The 26,378-nt window shown below is 40.2% G+C and overlaps 1 protein-coding gene across 5 annotated transcripts in view; it reads right to left on the minus strand.

Moving 5' to 3' along the window:
- Positions 1 to 7,499: 7,499 nt before the first annotated feature.
- Positions 7,500 to 26,378, minus strand: part of mafa (v-maf avian musculoaponeurotic fibrosarcoma oncogene homolog a (paralog a)) — a 76,965-nt gene continuing 58,086 nt past the window's right edge. For 3 of the 5 annotated variants that reach the window (XR_005638770.1, XR_005638769.1, XM_039795058.1), the window contains one exon: positions 7,500 to 8,427. The gene's annotated coding sequence lies outside the window, so the exon portion shown is untranslated. Of the gene's footprint in view, positions 8,428 to 13,473; positions 14,396 to 16,214; positions 16,275 to 26,378 lie in introns of those variants that run through there. The other 2 variants (XR_005638771.1, XM_039795059.1) reach the window with 2 other exon arrangements.

The following is a 26,378-nucleotide window of genomic DNA, read 5'->3' on the forward strand; positions in this document are numbered from 1 at the left end:
AGAGAAGGGGTTCATTGTGATAGGAATCGTATATGTTTAATTGTCCATTTTAAAAACCATGTAAATACAAAATCATGAGTGGATCACCACTGTTAGGACATGGCTAGTGTTTCAACGAAGTTTAAACAAAGTCATTCCAGGAAAAATGCCCCTTCGCAGTTCAAAGGCAACACATTTCACATATTTCAAAGGAATGTATTGTTTTTTTTCTGTTAGTGTGTTGAGCTGCATGATTATTTTTCTTCTATTTTGGTGGGTGAATTTTATGATAATGGTTTTATTTTGGTTAAAAAAAAAAAAGGGGAGGAAAAAAGAAAAAAAAAAGGGGGTGTGTTTGGGGGGGTTTTTTTTGTTTTGTGGGGGGGGGCCCCCCCCCCCCAAGGGATGTATGCGTAACTTTCTGGACTCTGCAAACTTTTCACTTCTCTGAAACTGAAGGATTACACCCTGTTCACAGCAGGGGGAACAGCATGCAGCCTAGCATCTCCCCTCGAGCCCCTTTAATCTCTATTTTACACCCTAAAGACAAACCCTAATGTCCCCCCAAAGCATTAACAGGCTCAGATGGCAGAGAGTAAGGGTAAATCAAATCAATGCAGTTGCCTTCCTTACTTCCCAGTGTACCTGACCCTGAATGAGTGCACATCGTCTTTGCACGATCACAATAAGCCTGGTACGGCTACCAGAAAGTCCATTCTGTGTTTTCCATATACATTAGCTTCATCAATAGTGTTTCAAAGCAGGCAGATCAGGAATCTAGTTAAGCTGTTATTCCTGCCGTTAATTTTCTCTCTTTTTTGGCGCAGGTGCAAGAGACTAAATCAAGCTGTCAGAAAGCAGACTGCACAGCTAAATGGTGCAGGCTGAAATGCCACCTGTCCACAGCTTCTGGCAATTTATTATTTCCCTATTTATTTATTTCTATAGTGGCATTGGGTATTTGTAAAAGTCCCTGCTGCTTATGGCAAACCCATTCTGTTTGTGTTTTGATACATTCTCGTACAACCCTTATGTGAAGGAATGGGCTATTTCACCACAGCTAATGGTTGCTTAAAGGATGTCTTTTCCTCCATTACCTAATCAGATGCTAAAGATTTGGTTTACAGCATTAATCAATGGTATAAAACTGAGGCCAAACTAAAGCATGTACTCCAATTGAGGCATTTTGGTTAATCCGATTTCTTCACTTCCAAAAAAAATCTTCTTGGGAGCCCATCTCATCTCAGTGAGGGGCTTGATGGCTAACTGCTCACCCAGAGAACAAGCTTATGCGCAGGCCAGAGTGAGGTGGGAGTAAAGGCTTTAAAGGCTGTATTATATATCCATTAGCTATGTGACATAAGGAGGTCTGCTCTGTCTTTGCTGCTGTCTGGCTATTAGAACAACCCTCATCCACTCTATCTCTAAATCCAAATCCATGCTGCTTTAAATGCTACAATTCAAGCGTTTTACAAATTATTTTTAAGTCAAAATAAGTCAGTGATTCTTTTAGTAATGTCAGGGTGTACACACATTATGTTGAGCTCATACATTTTTCACGAGTCTTGGGTCGGCTTGGAGGTCAGGATTAAAGCAGAGCAGTTGACATGGGTTGCCTCACTGTAATCCTTTCCCCTTTGACCCCACTCCCACTACCCCAACCATGTGTGTTTTGAGGTCACTGTTAATCATGGCACCCTATCAGACAGACACACACGTGTCACACGCACGCATGCGTGCACACGTGTATTTGTGTGTGTGCATTAAATAGAGAGAAGAAAAGAGCATGGATGTGTAGCCCTGCATGTTTCTATACTCTAGAGTTGGTAAGTGTGAGGAGCCACTGGTTGCTTTTTCCCCCCCCGTGATATATTCCCATTTAAAAATTTCCTTTTAACAATATCCTCAATAGAAACACAGGTTTGTGTTATGGCTGCCAGGTTTATTTATTTAAACTTCGTAAGTCACGTAACATTGTCCGTGGGACACAAATATTAAGACTTTCAAATGGCTCCTTCCACTAACCAACTCAATTACGTAATGTGAAGTGAATCTATTGTAGCTTTTTGACTATCCGAAAATGTTATGTTCTATACATATGCCATCGTACTTTTACATTCTTAATAGTCAAAATGAAATTGTTACTGGTAGGCCTGGTTGAAATAACTAAAATATTTAGACATTGTATCTCTATAGTCACCTTGATTCATCTCCATTACTGTATTGTATTTTATATTGGTTGTCCATACAAAAGCCTTAAAGGGGACGTATTATGCTTTTCCGTGTCATATCAACAATGTTATAATGTTGGATTTTCATTTTAAACATGGATTTCTACTCTCAGCTGTATGCAACTCTAAGCTGGCCTGCTATGATTGGCCATCTGCTCCAAGTTGGCAGGACTGGAGTTTTTTTTATTTAATTTTTTTTTTAAGCCACTGCGGTGTTAACATTGTCGCATGTAACTACATGCTAACGGCAGTTATCATCATGGCTGCCAGTGTCGTTAAATTCTCCCGAATTCCGGGTCACGTTACTCCTGAAACATTTTCTGTTTATGTAGTATTTGGTTTAAAAGCCTTTATTTTGACCGTAGAAATTGCTGCTATATTCTATTACGTGTCCACTGCTAACTATAGTAGCTACATGGCTAACAGCAGTAAACAGTGTCATCTTTCTCCCCAATTCCGGGTCACATTACTGCTGAAAAATGTCAGATTGGGTCATGTTTGGCTCAGAAGCCTTTATCTGTGATTTTTGACGGTAGAAAGTGCTTCGTTCCACTACAATCTAACGTAAGAATACTGCTAACTATTAAGCAGCTACATGCTAACACAACATAACTGTAATCTTGGCTAATGCTGGTCATTTCTCCCCAAATTCCGGTCACTTTACTGCTGGGACATGTCCGGTTGTGTAACATTTGGTTTAGAAGCCTTTATTGGAGATTTTTCACGGTACAAACTCCTGCTATACACTCCGTTGCAGTAGCTCCAGCTTCAACTAGTGAAACACAGAGTCAGAGAATTTCTAATAAGTGGAAAAGTTCCACTCTCGGGATACTTCTGAACTGGTTGCAGTTCCACTCTGGTTCCATATGAGGGTGCTCACAGGCGAGTGCAGAATGAATGGTGGTCTATGCTGGTCGAGCTATACCCCTCAAAATCCACTTTTCTCAGGATATACTTTTTTGTCTAGTAATTTGAATGTTGCATTCGAAAGGGGAGGCTAAGAAAATACACACTGCTGGGTGTTAGATTTTTTTTAAGTCGCTTTTTTGTTCTAAAAAGCCTTTTAAAATGTCAATGACGTCATATACATCATACAGCCAGAGATACTGCTTTACAGCAAGCTCTGAGTCACTTCCTTTTTTCTCTCGAGGCATCGACAACACATCTGACAGGTTAGGCTCTCCCTGTCAATACACGTGCTAGAAAGAGTTTTGCTAATGTTTTAAAGACCACGGTGAAATATTCACTCTAACATTCTGGTTCCGCTTCGGATGCCATCAAGCGGGATCTCTGGTCGTAATCAGTCCTTTACTGACCAATCAGCATTCATTAGCAGAATGCTACCGCGTTATGGGCAACAACGACTCAACCTGTAATAAATCGAAAGGACATAAGTACTCATTCATTCAACTTTCGACCTATAATCAATGTTTAACTTGCAAAAACTACAATCAAATCTGAGATTTCTCAACGGCAATCAGGCGAAAGAGACAAATTTAGCCGTCTAGCTCCATAGAGTCCCATTCATTTTGCACTCGCCTGCAATCACCCCCAGTGGAACTCTGGTGGAACTGCAACCAAATTCGGTACAATGGGGCTAAAACGGGCTCTCCGTAGACGGGCTCTGACGGAGTGGAGGCTCCAGAGTTTCCAGGAAGCATGCTGGCCAATCAGAGCAGACTAGGCTTTTTCGGGAGAAGGGCTTAAAGAGACAGGCACTCCTACAGAGCATCTCATACAGAGGGTGAATACAGGTGCAGCAGCCATGGGCAATGTGAGAAAATTGAAGTAAAGTTTTTTTTAACATTAAAGCATGTAAACATGTTCTAGTACAAACACAAAATGCAAGTATAATCCTGAAAATGTTGTATAATAGTTGCCCTTTAAACCACATTTTAACCAAATGTCAATGGGGCCAAGGGTCTTGACTGTTACTGTCATCATCAGACTGGCAACCTTTGCACCTATTGTCTGTCTTACAGGTTGTTTTTCTCCCCAGTGTTCTGCCTCTATGTTTACTCTGTCACTTCGCCCCAATGTGTATCTGCCCCAGTGGCCCACACACACACAAGGTAGCCAGTGATGACACTAATGGAGTGTTTAGTCAGGAGGACTTATACTTATTAACCAGTTGAGAGAATGGGCTAGATGGTAATCAAATAAAGCAGAGATAAGTTAATAAGCTGTATGTACAATGGAGTAAGCTACACAAGATTTAGCTTTACTGACATGGCACTAGTGTGCTGCTACTCATTGAGACACACAAGCATGGTGCTTTCAACATGGTTAAGTAGAGATAATAGGGCATGCGTGTGTATCTCCATCTCTAACTTGGTGCTACAAAAATGCTGTCTTTCTGTCTCATCCTTGCTCTTTTGCTCACCCACACCCTCTTTTGCTTAATCCAAAAACAAGATTGTGGAGCTGCTTTATCCGGCTCCCACACTGACCTCAGAGATGGATGGATCGCTTTAGTGAAACAGAGTATATCCATCCCGAAAAAGAGAGAAATGGTAGGAGGGAATGAAGATAGAAAAGGAAAGGGTTGAGATTTTAGAACAGAGAAATGGTAAAGAAAGATAGGGACCTAGTGTCTAAAAAGGAGGTGGGTGAATAGGGGAAGGAGCAAGAAGAGAATATGGAAGGCTGATTAAGTGGGGCCCATACGAGGGAGATGGAGGAGAGAGAAAGGCTGCGGACGGGGCCCAATAGGGGGTATATCTGAGTCGGTAGCGCTCTATATCTTTCGTATCCCTGCCCCCCTCCTCTCTCCCACATATCCATCATGTTAATATACCTCCAGCGTGGCCTTTTGGGTAATATATCTTTGACCTGTGATTACGCTAACAGCTTATTGTTTGCACACTGAACAATCCCATTATGTCGACGATCTGTTTACATACAGCCTTGCTGTTTATATTAGCATGGTTTGTGTGTGTGTGTGTGTGTGTGGGAGAAAAAGAGCAAGGATGTGCCTCTATGCATTTGTGTGCACTTTTACACATTCTGTCTATGAACATGTATATGCCTGCATGTTTACGTACATGTGCTGCTGACCCCGGTCAGGGTCATTGCCAGATAAAACAGACATGCTGCCTGACTATCAGGGCAGAACAACGCAGTACTTGCATTCAAAAGCAGAGAAAAACAAATCAACCTGTCACACACTGCCTGCAGCTGCGCAGGAATTGAGCTTTGTTTGACTTCTAAAAAAGTGGAAAGCCTTGAGGCTCAGAGAAGATCAGCACTTGCTCAATGTCTTGTTTCCTACCACATACAACGTCTCATGTTTGAGTGACGTCTTCATCCTTCCTGCATTATAAATCTTCTTTAACTCATCACTGCTAAGTCATAAGTCCTAATTTCAAGTTTGTTTACATGTTGACTGTAAATACCCTCATCTGATTCAGTGTGCCCTGACAGTATTTGAATTAAGAAGATTTCTTCATATAAATTGCCCGCACAAGGGGGCATACAAATTAAGTAATCTACAGCACCTGTATTCTGCTAAAATTAAAAATGCTCTTCATATATGGTGCATAGACTAGATTTTGATCAGTTCGATTATTTTCTGTAAAACAGGAAACACACCTGTTATACACAGTTTTAATCTAATTTCTCCCTACTTAACATGATCTTTCACATGTAAAGTTGTTAGTGGAGCTGCATCTGTGAAAGAGTACAGCTGTTGTGGGCAGGCATTGAAGGACCATTGGTATAGAAGGGTAACAGGTATTTAACCACAGGGCTGAACATCTGGTAGAGCTGAAGGCCATGCTCATTAACACAAAGTTAACCTCAGACAGGACGTGAGGTCACGACGGCCCAGAGAGCTGCATAACATTCTAACAGTTTGAGGTTATGGGGTTATTGGACTCTCCAAGGTGGCTGCCGGTCAGAAAAGAATATTATATAGGCCAGGTCTGTTCGTAGACAGACCAGGAGAATACTTGAATATAAGCTCAGTACAAGCTTAAATTTTGGTCAAAATAATCTCTTTTCCTTTCCTATCCTTTCTCCCGAGCCTTGCTGCCTTTCTCAGCTTTGCTCTCGGACTTCTCTGGCAGTGCGTAGACTCATTGAGATGTGCAAATCCCTTTGACATAGGATGAATAGACAGTTGCTGGCAGGATGCCCCATGCCACTTTGTGTGCTGCCACTTAATTGGAGCGCCCCAGTTTGCCTTCCCTCCTCTCTCTCCTACCCACGCTCACTGTGGCCAGGTTCTGTCTGACATCAAAGGCGAGGTTATGTGTCCCTTCAAAGAGTTTAAAATCTATCAGTGCTGCTGTTTGGCTGAAGAGGACCTTTCGCAATAGCAACAGGGGCTATGAAACAGTTTATGTCGTGTTACGATACATTTATTCAAATCAAAAATAAGGAGATGCAAAGCTGACAAAGAGCTTGCATTGGCTTAGAGAGTCAATCCAGTGACTAGGCCTACCTGCATAACCTCTTTTAAGAGTAATGGTCACGTGCCATCTACAAGTCAACATGCAAAGTACAGCATCTGAGACTATTCATAGGGGATACACTGTACATATATACAGCAACATATTTGAGCGCTGTTTAATGATTGTGCATCTATATGCATGCGCTCCTATGTGAGAGTTTGTTGGTGTCAAAGTGAACCAGTGTTTGTTTTGTTTTTCCCCATCACCATGTGCATCCATCAGAATGGACACTTTTCTCATGAGGCTCTGGGAACATGCAGTGTTGACGTGGGCTGTGGAGATAGTAGAGGGGGTCACAGATAAGTTATGGTTTCCTACTGTAGATGCACAGCACACACTGAGAGGTAGAGGATGCACGATAGTGGAGATGAGGTGTTCAACAAACTAGTGTTTTCCCTGTTGTCCATGCCAAGGTTTTCTGTCTTCACCAGTGACGGGGTAACCTGTGAGGTTGTCTCTTCATTGGCTTGGCATATTATCTGTCAGTCCATTTGGTTATCTTCGTAGTCCTTAGAAGACGGAGGTCAGAGTCCTCGTGTCTACATTGCAATCAATGAGGTGTTCTTTTCCCCCATGTGTAGGCTCAGGATCAGAGCACCGTATCAAACAATGCAAAGAAAAAAATGGCCCTCTCAGGCTGACAGCGGCTTCGCCACAGCAGTTACAACCCACACATGTGGATGGAGAGGGCTATTATTGCCATGGGAAAGATTAAATAGGTAGATACTGGGGGGGAAGTGTAAATAACAATATAAAACAATATAAAAAGTTAAAAAATAATATTTAGTAGTACCAAGGTAGACTGGCACTGGCTTTAGTGAATTGTCTTTTCCTCTTCATTTTGACCGTTTGTTTACAGATGGAACTGATTGATGATACCAAATGGTTTGCTTCCCTATAAGGTAGTCAAATAATATCATTACATATAGCTAATGCCTTTATGCATCTATTTAAATACATAGGAAAATTGTCCAGATACCTAGGACTATGTCTTTAACTATCAGAAAACAAGTTCAAGTATTTTAAACTTTTAAAATGGTTAACTGAAATATCCACATATTGAGATGTGTGATCTACTAGGGGAGTGGTAAATATACACTATAGTCTGTTCCATGCTGTTGTCCTCATTCGTCTCTATTTACATGTTCTAGTGTGGATATTGGAGAGGAAGACTAGGCTGTTATGTAAAGAGAATAAGAAGAATAGGAAGTACACTTTTTACAGTCCAAATAACTCCAAAGAGTAGAGAAATTATAATGGAAATGATAATTACATGGTCTCTGAGGAGGTAAGAAGAATACTGACTACATATGGAAAATATTGAACCATGAGTACTCAATCCACAGTCATGAAGATTTATGAAGTTGGTGAGAATGACTTTGTATGTTTCCTATATTAGGAATAAGAATAGGGTTTTATTATGATCTATTTACAGAGGCATGCATCAATGATCTTCCCACCGAAGAGAAAATAGTCCTTCCAATGTATCTATCTGACATTGTCAACCATCTCATGAGTATGAGTCTGTATGTTTTTTCTTTTTTTTTTTTTTTCTTTCGTGTTTTGTAGAAAAAAGCTGGAGGTAAAATATTAGGGAGGGAATCGGGAGTAGTAAGAGGCTTTCAAGAATTTCACTGTAGGGATTTCAGCGGGTCTTGTCTTTTGTTCTTCAGTGAAGTCATTTTTGAACGTTGTGCTTTGTAGGTGTCTTCGTGCAATTGGTCAGCCGCTCTGATGTCATCACTGCTCAGTCATTGGGTTATCTGTTAACAGAAAGAGAAAGTTGGAGGGAAGAGAAGAGAGGAGGGGTTGGACAAGAAAAGAAAAAGAAGGCATCAAAGTATGACCTAGACCACAGTTCTCTCACACATTTTATTGTAGTGATTCCACTCCTACACACACGCACACACACACACACACACACACACACACATACATAAAGTGCACCATGGGGCAATGAGTGAAGTCCACTTCTGAGCTATACAGAACCCTCTAAACTCCATCCCCCAGTCCAGGGTTTATGGTGACACAGTGAATCACAGTCACTGTATTTGCGGGGTGGAGTGGGCTCTGCTGTCACTGGTGCCAGTGTAAAAACAAAGGCAGAGTGACCACCCTGTGAGTGTACATGGCAAGCCCACTTGGCTGAGATTCAGAGTGACAGTGGCGTCAGCATAGGGGGTGACTCTTTAATCAGCTTCAATTAGGGCCAAGGAGAGATGAGCAAGTTCAGTGTGGTTGAATCTACTCCATGTCTAAATCCTTCTATTATTCAGTTTGTTTCACTCACAAAAACACTGCTTATTATTCTGTTTTTGTGTCTTGGAATGCACAAAGTTTGGTGGGACCCCTCAGCAGCTTGTGCACTGTGTAAGGATGATTCATGTAGCCAGAAGGAGCACTTTGTGGGTGGGCCATTAGACACAGAGACTATAGTGGAATTCAGCTACTATCTGCTGGAGATCCAATTACATGACCCTGCTGTAAAGGTGCCTAGCCTGGACCCATTATAAATCACCATAAACAAAGCATGTATTGACATTGCAGTGCATAGTGTTACAGCTCCACTCAGACCTGTAGAATCTGAAATTATTATCTTAGTAGTATACACTGATTTCTTTCAAAGACAGTGTTATTTATTAGCCATAAGATGTTTAACTTTTATATTCACTAATACAATGTTAGTATTCCAAAAGAGCTAGAGACAACTTGTGCAACTTACGTTGATAAAGGATAGAGTCAAGACTATAATTTAATTCCTACCAGTATTACAGTAGTATCAACAGTTATTTCCAATATTGCTATCATTTGTGGTATCATCACACACTCACTTTCTCAATGGCCTCTCTCCATGTGACATTATCCCAGAGGGCCTTTCACCACCACAGAACAAATAACTGCAAGTTATATGTCTCTGTTTTGTCCACCTTTTGCGCAGCAGTAAGCCATGTTCTATGAGCTAATATCCTCACAACTGAGATCACAGCCATTGCCCCCGGGGCATGCTACATCCACTCCCAGAGAACAGCAACAGTCAAGACTCCAACCCTTCAAGACTGAATGTGGTCCCAGGGTGTGTGATAACTGAGTATGTGATGGGAATGCAGGGCTATTTGGACCTCCAAAGCCAGGTGTTAGCACTTCAGCTCACTGCCTCATCAATAATTGACAGAGGCAAACCAATCAGAACAATTTGCTCCCCACAGCGAAGTGCTAGAGCCGCCTAACACCGGTGAATCATTAATGAGGCAATTAGCTGAAATGGTTAGACAGTTAGCCCTCACTGGCAGCGCTCCTGTGACGCTACTGCGACGGTTAATCTTATACAGGAGCTGCACTTGATGGAGTGATGTGCTGGCTAACACAGGCTGAGGGAGAGAGAGTGGAATCACACAACAGCGCTTGGAGACAGAGCTGAGGCTCTTTAAGGTTGGAGTGTAACTTGTATCAGTGATGGTAGCTCTCCATCTGTTGACCACGGATCAGAGGGCCAATAATGGGAACAAACCCAATTGGCCATTACCATGGGAGATTGACCTTTATTGGTTGTTGTTACCATTGCGCAGACCAACAGAAGCCGTCTCCCGGGTGATTCAAGTGTGGGAGAGCCTTTATGGACATGGATAAAATCGACCTCAGTGACATCACTCAAACATGGGGGAAGGAACAACAACAATAACAGCAAAGATGGAGTTTGCCTTTGAAGAGCAGAGATCCTGGATTGTTGTTTGAGAGGAAAATCAAAGCCCCAAGAGAGCTGCTCACAAAGCCTCATCGATTGGCCATATTGGAACCATTTCATAGTTTATCGATGCTCCTCTGCCTGCTCTCTCAGCCCTGGGTCCAGTACATGCTCAATTAAACCAGCAACCTTGATGTCAGGAACCAACCATACAAACACTACAAGCTGAATGGATTATTCTCAAACACACACTCCTGAACAATCCTATCTAAAGTAAATATTTCACACACGCCAGATGAGATTAAAATTGTGTTGTTTACTGTACCACATTTACAGCTTTTCCCTGCAAAAAATGCAGTATTTCCTTTTTCATTTTTCAGCTTCCCAATCATCCTAATGCATTCTCAGTTTCAATATATCTTTGTGATGGAAGGATTTGGAATGAGAGTGAAAAAGCTGGAGCAATAGAAAGGGTGGGAGCAAGGCTCAAGGAGAGGAGGGGGAGAAATGCCTACTAAACTCATAGGGTTCATTGCTGGAGTATAACCTTATAGCAGGCAACTGTGTGCAATGACGTTCCAAGTATCTGCAGGTTTTCATTCTAAACAAAGACTAGATTTAGATTCTAACAAAGTATACTGTATATTATGCTTTCACTGATAGTATACAAACATTCACAATACTTAGTTTCAATTTCAATCATGTTTGCTTATTTGTTGTATTTATTCCAAGCTATCATAATGTGAGCATATTAAAGGTGCCCTGCCACACAAAACCGTTTGTACTTGCATTTTTTGAAATATATTAGGTCCATATGTGTTTGTGTTATGTCGTGAATGTGAAAATGAACTGCTACCTCCTTCGTAAGCTCTAGCCACTGAAAAGAAATAAGCGGAGAAATCAGGCCAATTACAAAAGCTGGTCAGTCTGACATCATGTTGCCTGAGCTCATTACTATTCATGAGCTCGCCCAGTTGCGCTGGTGCAGTATGCTGATAGCCAGGCTCTCATTGGCTAGCTGTTAGCCAATCAGAGTCAAGCAGCATAGCTTGTTGAATATTAATGAGAACTGGCACAGATTCAACTGAGTCTTCCTGCTGGCTTCATATACCACGCTAGAATGGCTTAAAACAAGGTAACCAAGGCATTTTTTACTCAAACAATGTTACACAGTCCATGGTAGAACTTCAGACACCACAAATAATGAAATACGTGTGGCAGGGCACCTTTAAACACAGTTTGCATTAGTGTAAATTGAAGTATGCAATTGGGGAAAATGGTGATGTAGACAACTTCAAGCAAAGTGAAGGAAAATAAGTTGTTTCAATCTCCTCATGTAGTCCGCAAAATTTCCGGCCTCCATGATGGCCTGCTATGAAGAGATCACCTTAGTATCTGTTTACATCTGTACAACGGCTCAGGGATACGTCACATGATGTTTTGTTGCTCTGATTGATTGTAGGTCTATCCAATTGCGTCCAGAGGCATTTTGGTCTACGGATGTTGATAATGCTCCTTAAAAATCGGAAATAAACTGAGAGGTTCCAGACTAACTTGCATTTGCGATTTGGTCTGGCCATGTGTGACTAACGTAAATCCCCATGTGTGCTGAACAGAAAAGAAAAAATTCTCTCTCAGACAGTCAAAACAGTCACCTACTGTAGTTAATAACCACATTCAACAGTAAGTCCACGATCCTTCATTAATACACTGCTGTCAAATTACTTACTGTATGATGACATATTTTAATGCCAGTGGGAGATAAAGCAATTTGCAGAAGGAAGAAAATAGCTCCAGTTATCTGCTCCATTATTTGCCCCCATTTTAACAATCTTGGGTTCCCTCTGGTGTATTGGTAAGTTACGCTTCACAAAGCAATCAGTTTGGGAAATAATTAAGTATGGTCATAGCAAGCACTTCACAAGAGCTATAGAACATAGATAATGGTGGTTATCTAAATGTGTTTGATAATCATAAATTTAGATGTCTTTTATCCCAAAACCCATTGTGTCAATTGAGACTCCAATGGCGTTTTTCCATTACATGGTACCTGCTCGACTCGCCTTGACTCTACTTGCCTTTTTTGGTTTTCCATTACGAAAAAAAGTCCCTGGTACTTGCTAACAGGAACATTTTTAGTATCACCTCCATCGAGGTTCCAAGCGAGCTGAGGCAATGCCAAAAGGTGACGTGAAAACCTGCAGACTACTGATTGGTCAGAGAGAATCGTCACTAATCACTGCATCATCATTGCTAGCGACAGACGGTGGTGTCCTGAACAAACAAGCCATTTTTAAATAGTTTAGCCAGCAGTGTTTTTTTTTTTTTTTTTTTTTCTGACTCCAGCTTCTTTTGAAACACAATTTTTCTTGCCGAGAGTAAAAAACAACACACCTACGACGTTCTGTGTGTGTGTGTCACGTTAGGTCACGGCAGTTTCCTGCGGCATCGTTATGACAACCAGCCACGCTCCACTCAGGCATGAGGTGGTACTAAATCTGCAATGGAAAATGGAGAACACCTTATGTGTTCACCTCAACCTGAGATTGCAGTTTATGGAAGGCAGTCCTAACACTTTCACATAACCTGTTGGCCCCAACCGTCTGGAGAACAATTAAGGCTGCATTGAGACTCCAATTCTTAAAGCTCCAGAGTGAAAGAGTTGTAGATTAATAACCACTGTAACAGGTCTTTAGCCTGGTTATCTAACCTGTCAAAAATAACAAAGTATTAAAACACTATTTAAATAAAAACAGACCTGGTAAGTCTGCAGTATATATCAAACATTCTGTCAGGCTTTTCCCATTTAATCTTCTATTTAATAATTATTTGAGTCAAGAGTTGTACTACTAACTGTATAATTGTAGCTCTTTAACTATGTCTCTCTTTTAACCACCATTTTTCTCAAAACAAACTACATTCCTTAGTTTCTAAATGGTTAAATGGATTGGGATAAACCAGTCCATCTGGAAAGTGAAACATTGTGTCAAAACATTTTCAAATTTGATTTAGCTTTTTCAGGCAGTGAAACAGACATAAAGAATGGATGGAATGGATCCCCTTTTTCAATAAAACCTTTTATTGTTGATGCAAATGAAAGATTACAAGTAATTGATTAGTAGCTGGGCTGACCTGTGTTGCTGATATTGACACTTGTGCAGATATTGTAGACAGCTAGTCTCTGTTTAATGATTGCTATTCACTTTTATAGCCCTCTCAGGATGCCATCCTCAATAAATATTTGCAAACAGGAAATTTGCAGTATGACTTGAGAGAGTCATAACCCTGGCACCTATGTGTTTTGAGATTAACGTGTAATTACAATAGTAAATCAATATTTATAAAACAGTAGTGCAAAGCAATTGAGAAATGTAATTACTTCATATAATGAGTCAGTGGATGGGGCAGGGTCCTTTAAAGCAGCATTCTGCAATGCAAGGATATTTACGTACAGGGAACTTAGTATCTACAAAATGATTTAATAAAAATCAATCAGACATACTGTACACACATACAAACATTGTTAACACATATGCACATTCACAAATGCACATACAGAAACCTCACCCGGAGACCCCCTTCCTTTCCAAACCGCACTTTTTAAATGTGGAGTGTAGACTTTTTCACTTACTCACCACAGCTTTCCCACAGTTATCGTTTTAAGACTTTCATGCTTACAGCAGCTACAAGTGCAGAAAGAAAACACCTAGAAGCACCCCCCAAACATTACTGAGCACAAAGAGAGTGAAACTGGCCCCACGCACTGTCCATATTTTCCAGCCTTCTATTGGAGTATAGAAAAGAGATGTTAAAAGCTTAATGGGCCGCTCCTCTTATTGTTTAAAAATTGCTTGACATATAAATGGCTGAAGAAAACATTGGTTGACCTCAATTATGCATTGAAAATAAAGTTATGAGCTAGTGGCTGAATTATTGATGCTGGCACCGGGAACAAGAGCATGTTGGCAATGTGTCACTCCTTTTTTTTTTGCTGATGCTTCATCTTGTATTGATAATATTTTCATCTAAAAAGCCCATGAAGTCTTGATCTGTGAAAGATGGAAAAACATTCCATGAGTATTGGAAATCTAATGCGATATTACTGGAAGAGGAAAATGGATAACATAACATCGAGTAACATAATGGAAAAATAAAAAAATAAATATGTAGCTTTGAGACAGGACTTAGATACCGTCTGTTGTTTGAGCAACATACTGTGACATCCCTAAAACGTTAATATACTCTCCATTTAAAGAATTGAGACCACATTGATACATTTTCTAACCACTATGTTCCATGCCTTATAGAGGCGTTGCATTAATGTCAACATTTCATAACAGCATGTCCGTATCCCGCGTATGTGTATATAAAATAGGGCATAAAAGCATTAAGACTCTTAGTGTTGGGACTGTCCCATGTGGCTGACGCACTTCCTGAGATGCAAATGCTTGTGGTTCATCTGCCGATAGCCTCTCTCCTATTTGTCTTACTGACTCTATCTCAGAGAGTCACTATACTCACACACACACACACACACACACCATACACATGTGTACACAAGCATTGGCATGTGCAGAGCAAGACAGAAATGTTAATGCAAATGCTTGTTGTAATATTAACGATATTTGCGGAGTTGAAGGCATGATTTAGAAATAATTGTTAGTTACTGTGATTCCTATGATTGTTTTATTACAGTATTTTGGGACATTTTTGCATACATAAATTAGACAGCTGACACAGCTGATGAAGTAAAACATAGATAGAAAGCAGAGAAACAAAGTTATATATCAAAAGTAGTGTCTGAACTCTTTCGTTTTTGAACAAAACGCTGGTCTCCAGCAAGGTTAGTTGAGTGGATAATTTGATGTGTGGAAAATTCCAAATTACCTTCCACTGATCTTTTCACTGAATAAAAGACTGTTGAAGTTCAATATCTCATGCCAAATATATGGATCATATTAGTCCACATGGTTGTACGGTTTTCTTTTTCCATTTTTAAATTGCCATTTTTATAAACTTATAGTCTTTTATTGACAAACTAGATTCTTCTTTCTAGATCACCACTATTACTGTAGTTCAGAGTGCACACATATATAGCCATACGTTCACATACTGTTATGCAATTCATGTCCTCGGTGACTAAGAGAGGTGAAAAGTATCCTTATTTAGAGTCACATTGCAAATTGTTTAGTCCGTGGGGTCAGGTGAGACTGTAACACTGCAGGGAGTAGTGTACTGTACTGTAGCTCGCCTGACTGACTCTGTTAGTTATCATTCCTCTTTTCACCTCAATGTGAAGCGCATTGTGGCAGAAACTCAATCACACTCATACTCTATGCACGCATGACGCAAAAATGATCACCAATCAGTAGAGTTAATATTACTTATCATGATGGACTTTAGCGCTGCAGCTATACGACTGCTGTGGAAATTCTCTATTACTATTAGCAGTGAGTCAAGGAGTACTCATCCCTTATCTCTGTGGATGTTTTGAGAATTATTCTGGAAAGCTCTCTCCAGTTCACCGGGGTGCATTTACTGTTGAAGAGACCATAGTGGAGACGCCGATTACCCAATCAGGTCCTGTGTTTATAGACTAAGCCACAATGAGAGCGGCACCGCACTCATTTAGTGTTTCACAATCTGCGGCCGTTTAGCAGTCTCTGCAGAGCCAAACACACTGTGAAGTGAACGTCTTTCAGCAATTGTTGAAGAGCTCAAATGAGAGTTTTTCTCTCTTTGTCCTTTTTTTTTGGTTGTGCTTTATTTTTTTAGTTGAGTGCAAACTGAGCTCCTTTCTCTACTGACATTTGTTATGGAGCACCATAAAAGCGTGTTTAGTTAATTTTCACACATATAAATACTTACCAAGTTATCTCCTTCCTTTAGTTCCTTTAAAGTATTCAGCATGGTTATGGAGATGATTTGCTGTTAAAACATGTACATACAAAAAAAAGTTGAATCTAAAGGACATAGAATTGAATTTCCTTTTAAATTATAGTATGTACATTTTTTAGTTATTATTTATTTCAAAATGGCGATTCATTTTTCATGGTTTCCTAGTTACATTTTCTGAGTTGATGCTTTTTTTATTTAAAAGAAAATTAAATGCTATCTTTTTTATTAAAAATGGAAATAGTTTCTAATTAGTTTGTTCATTGTTTCATATATAATATAAACAATTCTAAATGTAGATGTATTTTCCAAAAACACTTTTCTGAAGATGCATAAATACATATAAATGGTTATCGTGAACAGAAGATTCAAATGTGTTTGTACATTGTAATATAAAGTACTCCAGCTATAAAGGAAAAGAGGCTGCTGTCTGTAGTCTTCGGCTTTTAGCATGCATTAAAAAAGCTCAATGAATCATCCGTCAACTCTTGAACACAGGAGAGGTTGAGAGAGGTTGACAAAGACATGGAGCTCAAGAGAAAAACAGAGAAGTAAAACTGAAGCTGAAAAACGAGTGGCTGTGATATTTCTCACGAAGCAGTATGACTGGCCTCAGCCCACGGCCGAGTTTAGGTCACTCACAATCAAACATCCAGAATACCTCGTTGCATGATTCACTGAGCAGCACTCACGGCTGATGCGTTGCTACAGGGAAGAGGATGTTGTAGTGGTTGTTTGAGTCAAACAGCCACAGGTTACGTCTACACCTCAGTTTTACATGCCCATGCCTCTCCAGCCTACTCATGTGTGCCTTTGGATGTGCAACACAGCCTTAAAAAAACAAAACGGCATGTGGATATATTTTCTGCTCTGTGTCGGTTTCGTGCCGCCCGTGACTCAACACCTGTCATGCTCCGGTCTTTCATCTCCGTGACGGTGACTGCTGAGATGCTCTTACTTTTATTTCCGATAAATGACTGATTTTATGTTCAACTGGCAGTCAGACACCACTGTTAACCTTTCCACACCTCCACAGCAGTGTGTTTTTCACCTCATTTGTGAGGTGTGAGATGTGTGCTATTAGAAAGCCGCCCACTCTCTTCCCTTCCAGGGTCCCATAAGTTAGCCTGTGGAGGAGCCGCTGAGGAGATCAATATCCATCAGACTGCTAAAATAAATACATTTATCACACCCTGATACTTGCTACACCACACCACTACAGCATGTTACATCTGATTGGAGGCTGAGATACTCAGGCTCACCCACCAGCTAAAGAAGCTGCTGCCAAACTCTCCTCTACCGTTTCTGTAAAAAAATAAAAATAAAGGTCGCATAATACAAGGATTGTCATTTTCAATGGTGTTGAGAAGGAAGATGACAAACCTATGGCTCTCTCCGGCTAAAAAAGAACAATACTTTTGACTGCGTGCTTCATCGTTTGCAAGCTCTCTGTGTTTTAAAATCTCATCTGAGGAAAATGTTCCGTCTGTCCTCCCTCTGCTGCAGATAAAGAACAGGCGTTTGAGTAATTATGGTGCATTATCGGCAAGGAACGTTTCATTGCTACATTTTAAGCTGTGTAGTGAGCGGTGACAAACGAACGACCATTTTAATTTCTGTCAGGAGGAAAAACACATGGCTGGAGCCAATGAAGTCAGCTCTCTCATTCTGCCACTGACTGAGACCATCTGGACCAAATAAAGTTTTTCCCTTTGAATCAACAGCTGTTGGAAATTACACGGGAACACTCCTTCTCTATATAGCAATCTTTTTTCTTTTTTTTTTCTTTTGCACTCCTTTCAAATCAACCATGTTTGTTTTATGGTTTTAGTTTAGTGCCAGATTTGATCAGTGCTCAAAGAACAAAAACAAAATAAAACATGACTTTCTAAATGCACCTGTTTTCCCTCATGTCTTTCACTCTGTATCGTTCTCCCTCTAACCCTCCCCTCGCTGTGGTGGTGATCGAAGGGTTGACCATGTCAGTCAATCTGTCAGCGGCTGACAGTTTTACAACACATGCACTACACTGATGGGTGCCATCGCTCATGTAACGATTTCCCTCCACACTGAAATCTAAAGACAAGACGGAGTGAGAGGATTGAAGAAACGGAAGTAAAGGCAGTTGAGTAAAAATAACGGTTGTGTGTCTAACAGCGACTTACAGTGAGAGGAAAAAAACCAATTTGAGCTTAGTTTCATCTATGAAACTGCAGTCTTTTTTTTTGTAAGATTTTCACAAGGTTTTGAACTTAGAGGTAGGTTTTCCTCTCTGTGCTTCAGAGATGGAATCACAGTGGTTTTCATTTTCCACTGGCCAGAGAAGAACTTGTTCCACTCTGCTGGCAGATAGGATTGTTAACACTTCATTTTGTCCTGAATTATTATTATAAGACATTTAAACACTTTTGACAATGATTATTTATTTTTTTTAAACCCTAAATGATGATGATGTGTTTAAAGTAGTATTATCTATGTTAAAAAACACAGAAATGAAGAAAAGGAAATGTAATGGACAATGAGCATGCAAACATGAACTGAGAAGCTTGACACTTCCTACGTGCAGCTCTTTTAGTTGTATGTGCCACTAAAATTGCACCTACTACTGAATTTCATTTCCATGGAATTTTTTTCCAGCTGCTAGTTGACAGCAGACACAGACAGTGACAGGAAACTGTCGGACCTGACGGCACATGTCCTAGACGGCTGGGTCAGCAGGAAGCCACAAGTATGCACATTTGACCCTGGAGTTTTACTTTATATTTTAGCCAGTTTGAGGATATAAATGACTTGATGGTTTTTGGAAAATGTAGTTTGAATTGCCAAAACCTTTTTTTTTTTCTTCTTAATTAATTTTATTATTTTTTTTTTTAATCAACATTTAGTGTATGCTCCACGGAGAGATAGACCAACGTTTTTCCCTTGCAAAACAGGAAAATGTCTAATATGTAGTTCATGCTCACTTAATGACATTTAAGAAACAGTTTGGCAGTTGACTCAACTGTTAAATGTTTTTTGCACACGGACACTGACTTATCTATCTCACAGGCTACACAAAGTGCTGCATAGCTTGCTCCTTTGAGGGAAGTGAGGGAAAGGAGAGCAGACTGTTTAGGAAGCAATCCGGTTCGTTGACTAAAACATCTTTTAATTATTTAGAACATTTTGATCTGTGAATGTTTTAATTAAACCAGTAACATTTTGAATCACAGCTACTTATAGACTAAATGGGTTGAGATCTGCTTTCAAAATTAGTTTGACACTTGACAGTGCTCTAGATTAATTAAAAGGAGCCATGCTACAAATTGAAATTACAGCACAAGCAGTAGTCTCTTCGGAGACCCACGGGGGGAAAGTCCTAAGTGTTCCTCAGAAAGCTGCCCAGAGGAGAGAGGCAAACGAGCCAATCTGTTTGTCTGTTTACGGGGAAACGGCAGCAGAAGCATCCTGCCACCCCGCACCGTCATATGGGAGCCAGGCTCCCACAAACGCATGCTTAATGACTCGATTTATTCACCCCGTCACTATAACTTCATCTTTGCCTCTCTGTTTTCTCTAATGGTTTTGCCCATATGCACTTCCAGTTTTCCATCCCCATTGGTATGTTCAAGTTATGGGCACAATGTTTAATAGCTTACCTACTCTAGCTTCTGTGAAGTGCGGAGGAGCATGCATGTGGATGGCGATATATAAGATGGAACTGTGTCCTTTGAAAATTGTTGCGTGTCCCATTACAAACTCAGGGCAGGGGTCGCTGGTAGTTCCCAGTCATGCGGTCATGGTGGGGTTTTGTTTTCAGTAGCCGTGTGATGCACGTCAGTGACATCTGGGCCAACGTTGCCAGAGCATCGATCAGAATGTAGCTCTGGAAGGTCTCTCAGAGGCTTTATTCTTAAATCTATGCTGACAGGTGATGACATGATGGAGACGGGCCTGCCGAATTGATTGTGTCCTCTCTCTCCTTTCACTTTCCTACTCACACTCCCACTTCCCTCGCCCTCTCTCTTCTCCTTCGCTTCTTTGTCCCATCACTCTCTTCCTTTCTACCCCCATCCCGCCTCCTTCTCTACTCATCGTCTGGATGTGTCGAGCACAAGATGTCAGATTATTTCCCAGCAGACACTGCGCTGTGTGACAGAGGACTGGAGCTGTATATCACTGGATGACACTTCCTCTGCCTCCCCCCATCTCTCCTCAGACAACATCAAATATCGCCAGGCCTTTTTGATCACTTAAAAGGCTTGTATTAGGAGAAGAGCCGGTGCTTAAACAAAAGCAAACAAAGTGTTTCATCTGTCATGTTTGTCAGTGGGCCATATGTGCGGCGTAACAGCTTTTCTATCGGAGAGGTGGTAGACCACACAATATCACACGTTATGGGACTCCAAAAACAACTCAGACTCTGTGAGAGTCGAAAGAGGCAACATGACCATTCTTAACTTATATTTTTATGTGTTAATCTCTATGTTTTTTTTTTTTTTTTTAAACATATACATGTTATATAAAAAACTAAATTAAAACTTCACTCGTAATGATGAAACATAAAATCCCTTCAGCTTTCAGAATTTTTATGTTCTCTAATACTGGGCTTCAGTCCATTCCGTCTAATTGTAATTGAATGCACTAAGGGGTTTGGCACGGGTGGGGTCGGCCCAGTATCCAGGCCGACCGCTCAGCATATTGTTTCTATGGCACCTGTCCCCCCCCAGATTAATAACTCTGTAGTCTGCGCTGGCAAAGCATGCATGGATACCAGAAATTACAATACTAATTGGTATAACAGGACTAGGGATTTATACACAGCCTCTCCCAGGATTTATGACGAAGTGAGCAAGGGAGCAAGAAAAGAGAGAGAGAGAGAGAGAGAGAGGAAGAGAGACTAATAATACTAGCAAAAGTGATTAGCTCAATGGGAGAAATTGTGCGTTTGTAGTCCTGCGATTATTATTGTGTTTCTCATCACATAATGAGTTTGAACAATGCAGTTAATGGTATTATTGGCGGGCCACCAGAAACGGGGTGTATATAAGCTTGATAGCACTTTTTCATCAATAAATCACTCCAGTGCACATGGCAATATTTAAATCTATGTTATTAAAATTGTTGGAACAACACTATCAGATTTATGTTGTGTTATTTTATTATGGATTGATTATCATCATCACAGGCATATCTGATTTGCGTGGAGGCAGCTGGAGCGTGATTGGTTTAATCCATTTTGATTGCTCTGCAGAGGAATGCCACTGCTCTGGTTGAATGGACAGCCGTGTACCTCTGATGATTGGCTTAGAGAGAAAATAAACCAGTGTTTTTCTTTTGTTCCCCCGTATTTGTTAGTATTTGTTTCTACCAGTATTTGTATCTTTTAATTATCGATGTCCTCCTTCCTTGTCTCAAAAGAAAATGCATTACAATAAAAAAATCACGAAAAACAAAATTCTATCATTACTTCTTTTACTATACTGTAGGTAATTTATCTTGGTAAGAGATAAGGCATGATTAACATTATCAGTTTGATGAAAGCATTATGAAAGAAAGAAGAAGAAGAAGACAATGAAAAGAGTTCCATAACAGGCATACTGGATTATCTAAGTAATTTCAGTTGCATTAAAACAGTGGGAAGAAAATGTGTTAAACCAGAGAAACACAACAATGAAATAGGAGCAGGAGTGGGACCACCATGTCGACACATAGTCGGCTCTCTGTTTACAAAGTAGTCTGATGTGAATCTAATTATAATCAGTTTGTTTATTCTGTTTTGTGATGAATGTATACATTTTATCTAGTCTGGACAATGAGGGAAGAGATCAGTCTCGGCACGGAGAGGCATCCAAGTACGTCCGTTCACCGATACGGCAGCAGAATTACCGGCTCTCAGAACTGTGACAGCCCTGAAATTACAATTGAGTTTCACTCTTTCCCTCTTTCAACCCTAACTCCTTCTCCCTTCCGTGTTCTCCCTCCCTCTCCAGCACTCTCTTTCTTATTTTCTCTCTCTGTCTCTCTCTCTCTCTCTCGGTCTCTCTCTCTTTCTTTCTCTCTCTCTCTCTCTCTCTCTCTCTGTCTCTGTCTCTCTCTCTGATGGCTCAATAACAGGTGCCATGCTAAGAGAGCTGTTACAGCCGTCCCTGAGTGGTTGTGTCAGCAGCAATGTTAGGGTTGAGCTTTCCAACCTGCTCACCATGCAGGAAAAAGGAAAGAGAGAAGTAAGAAAAAAATCACTCTGGTCCCCAAATGATGCCCGCTGGGAGCCATCGTGCGCTAAATTTCGGGTTGGTTCTCCCCTGTTTTCTGTCTTGTGGCCCCTGGACTCCGATTTACAGACAGAGCCATATTGGGCCTTTCTGCATGGTGGGGCCTAAGCAGCTGTGTTCAGCAGAAAAAAAATGACAACAACAAAATAAATAAACAAATCAACAAACACATAAGAAAGGCTTATTTATTTGCAAATGCTTGAATAAGGACTTTTTGTGTGCCATCTGCAGAAAATGAACCGTGTAGTCGGACCTTGATTGCAGTTACACAGGTTTGGCCTGACTATTCAAAAAAGCCCTAACTCAAAAAACCACTCAAGGGTTAGAAATCCTCCCATCTGCATCAAAACAAATTGATAAAAGTTTTTGTGTGCCGTCGTTGACTTGAAGAGCCAATTTACTGCTGATACTGATATTGCCCGCCTTTAACACAAACGAGGCGATCTGTTGTCATGATTGCTCATCTTTATCTCGTCTTTAAGCACACTCCTTAAGATTTGAGAGGTTCTTGGCAAAATCTATGCAAATGAAGCTGCTTTGTGAAAAGACGCATCACTGTGCATGAAGCCTGGAGCGGGCAATAATCACAGACGGATTGTGTGCAAACAAGAGATGCTAAGCACCTCAAACCTCTGCAAGCGACAGAAACACACAGAGAGAAACACACCACATGGTGAAGGAGATAAGTCAAACAGTCAGGTGATTGCTACATTTTTTTGTTTGCTGATCAGCAACAAAACAACATTATGTTTACCTTTTAAAACTTTCTGCTTCTGTGTGCTGACTCTTGTAGAAATGTGCATACATTTAAAGGACAAAATTTACACTGCTACAAACACCATGACTGGGGACAAATAAAGAAGACAAAGTCAAATGACCAAGATCAGGCTTTTGATTTTACATGTCACAAGCACCCTAGCATATGGACTCGGCGTCTCAGCATAATTCATAAACCTTTTTTTTTTCCTTGTCTTTTGAGGGGAGGAGGGGTAGAGATATGTTAGCATATAGGTAATCTAAATTTAGCCTCCATACCATCATGGGGCGTTTCATTTTACGCGCACAAAAAAAATGATAAATTTCAAAGGTGACCTGATGGGTTTCATTACAGCTGATTGATCGGCTTATATGAGGGTGTCACGAAATGGACACAGCAGACATAGTACACCTTCAGGATCCAACATAGGACATATAGGCCATCTAACCACGGCGCCTGTATACAGTAGGTCAGTGACGTATATCTGAATATGTCTGCAGGTTTCTGAAATATTTAATATTGAAGAGTTAGAATTCATTAAAATGCTTGTGCTTTGCTGCCTACAAAATCTGAATGATAGTTCAGTCAGAATTAGAAAAACTTAATTGCTAATCACAAGGCAATGGTGGTTTGTCATTAAGATGGCCCACAAGTAAAAACACACAGTACACACAGAGTAAAAACATTCATACAACTATTAAAAAAACATGACTCAATTGCTAGTATGCTTTACTTTCATGCTCACAATTATTATTCTTTCAGTCTTTAAAAAAACAGACAACTCGCCAAACTATTTTAACAAAACCATGATGTACCAGCTTTAGACATCATTATTTCCAAATGTTATATACAGTGTATAATTTAGAAAAGTGGGATACACTTATGAATTCCAAAAATTATAAAACAAATTATTTATACTGTAATGTATTGGGTAGTTAAACAATCTGAGGTTATTTAGAGTAGATGTAGCATTTGGGACTATCCCAGTTGATGGAATAAATTAACAAAAAGAAAATCCTACTTTTACAATTAGGAATGATGGTAAAAGTTCTAGAGCAGTTATTTTTTTTACTATGAATGTATTCTGCATTATTTGCGAGTGTTTGGGAACAAAATAGGGATCTGTGAATCCCTCTATGAACTAGTAAATAACCCCTGCAATTCATCATAAAAACAAGAAGGAAATGTCAAGGGCACAGGAGTCCCTTTTTTGTCGAGGTCACACACAATACATAAACAGTAACACACATGCAAAAACACACACACACACACACACACACACATACACATTTACATGCTGCATTGTGACCACACTGCGCTACATAGAAGTTGAGGCATTGACAAATCACTGAGACCTGAAAGTGGGGCTGAGGTGGGACTAATTGAAATGAACTTTAGAAAAGGGGGGACACCTAATTAAACATGAACTTTCTATCCTGTTTGTGTTGACATCATGGGGCCTAAATTTAAGCTCATCTTTGTTTGGCCAAACCTGGCGATGCAGCTAAAAGAATACTATGTATGAACACGGAGAAGGAATAAGGTCATTGCTTTTCCTCAGTGAAAACATATTTTTCCTTGTCTCAAGTCACTCGCGACACTTTTCTGGAGTGTGTGAGGGGCCCATTCATTATCTACCACTTTCCCTTAGAGAGACCGTAGCGCATATGGTTTCTTGTGTTGTGTGTGTTTCCGTGTTTATCTGTTCTGGTTTGAGACCGCTATCATGAGCGGTGCGCTTATTGGCATACGTACAGCATGTCCTTATGCACCCGTGTACGTGTGACTGAGTGTGGGTGGAGGATACATGGGTGTGCACATACGTGCATTTGTTTGTTGCTGTTTATTGCCTGTTCTATTTTCTGTATTACTTAGTCGGGGACACAGCCCTGTGCAGGAGCTGTGAAGTTTCCCAGTAACAGGCTAATTCCTCAGTGGCTTTTTAGAGTGTCTCCAGCAGTGCTAAGTGTTCTCCTCCCTGTGCCTGATCAGAAAACAGGACCACTTTAGTCAGTTTGTTTAAGGTCCCCCGAGAAGGCTCTCATATCCTCCCTCTACTCACCCATTCCTTTTCTCTACTCTGTCTCTCTCTCACACTCTCACACACACTCACAGTGCCACCTTCACACTGCATATCCTACATGGCATTTTAAATAGATGAACTTGACGTGTGGATGACTCAATTTCATTCTTAGATCATTTTCTAAAGTTTGTGCATATTTTATCATCGTTATTTGTTTTAATTATTTTTATATTGTGTTAAGCTTTTATTTTAAATAGATAGGGTAGTGATGAAGATGAGTCCATGATTTTTCTATTTGGAATTAATGGTTCAATGACTAAAGCTTGCTTTCCTTCAATAGGAAGCATACAGTACAGTGTATATAAGGAGCTTTACAGATTGTGCTGCACCAACAGAGGAAGATTCAGATGTGTAATGTGCCTCCTCAAAAACGACTCTTTGACACTTCATTCGATGCAAAGCTTTGAGTAAGCACTATGCGTTGGTGAATATAAGACATGTAAGGCTGAGGTTAGCTTTTGAACAGACTGCAGCTAAATATTTATGCTGTGGATAAATGTTTATGTGGGGTATATTAAACAATACAACAATACATAAAATGATGCATACACTATTTTTAATCACTGCATCATACTCCACAGGTGTTCTTTTCCATAAATGCACAATTAATTGTCTTTTTTCCTGCATTTGCTACAAATTGTAGCTGCAAAACTTCATAAAGAAACCGTGACATTTAGCTGGAGGAAACCAGATGTATTCTCCTGGCAGCTGTAGTATCATTCATTTATGACACTTTTAATGCATACTGTATATGAATCAAAGTATCTTTAAGGATTGGCAACTAAAACTGCACTCAATTTCACACTCTTTTAGTAGAATAGAGAATAGGATATATTTGCAAGGGAAATTCTTTGCATAGAGAATTTATCCCACAACATCAAGACATATTCACTCTGTTTTCTATAGCCTGTTCTGCTATCCTTGTGTAAAGGTGAAGTTTCCTCACAAGAGCTGACAAGTGTGAAATTACGATAGGAAGTGCTTCATACCCTGCCATTTACCTTCATTCATTACCAAGCCCTACACACACACACACACACACA

Source organism: Perca fluviatilis, chromosome 3 (assembly GCF_010015445.1).
Source record: "Perca fluviatilis chromosome 3, GENO_Pfluv_1.0, whole genome shotgun sequence".
Taxonomy (NCBI): domain Eukaryota; kingdom Metazoa; phylum Chordata; class Actinopteri; order Perciformes; family Percidae; genus Perca; species Perca fluviatilis.